This window comes from Culex quinquefasciatus, chromosome 1 (genome assembly GCF_015732765.1).
Source record: "Culex quinquefasciatus strain JHB chromosome 1, VPISU_Cqui_1.0_pri_paternal, whole genome shotgun sequence".
NCBI classification, from domain to species: Eukaryota; Metazoa; Arthropoda; class Insecta; order Diptera; family Culicidae; genus Culex; species Culex quinquefasciatus.
Genome location: NC_051861.1, coordinates 109,186,378 through 109,186,856, shown reverse-complemented (window position 1 = coordinate 109,186,856; position 479 = coordinate 109,186,378).

Genomic DNA, 479 nt, shown 5'->3' with positions numbered 1-479 from the left:
AGCTGTTGTGGTCTTGAGATTCTGGTTCAGATGTTATTGGTTCTACTTTTAACTGTCAACTGTTGCCGGGACTCGTGGTGTAGGGTTAAGCGTGGTTGCCTTTTACCCAGTCGGAGACTTGTCTGATCACGCCTTCCGTCGGACGGGGAAATAAATGTTGGCCCCGGTTTAACCTAAAGGTTAGGTCGTTAGCGCTCAGTGCAGGTGTAGGAGTCGTCTCCCTGGGTCCTGTCTCGGTGGAGTCGCTGGTAGGTAGTTGGACTAACAATCCAAAGGTCGTCAGTTCGAATCCCGGGGTGGATCTCAACACCCGTTTGACATTTACTCTTTCGCTCCTGTCAGTTCGTGCGTTTGACATATCTCTCCGCAAACACGCTGAATTTGGTTTACTCATTTTACGTGTAGGTGCTTGCTAGGAAACTTTGATAATCTTTGATGCGTTGAAATTTCCAATCAAACAATAAAACAACACCCCCTCT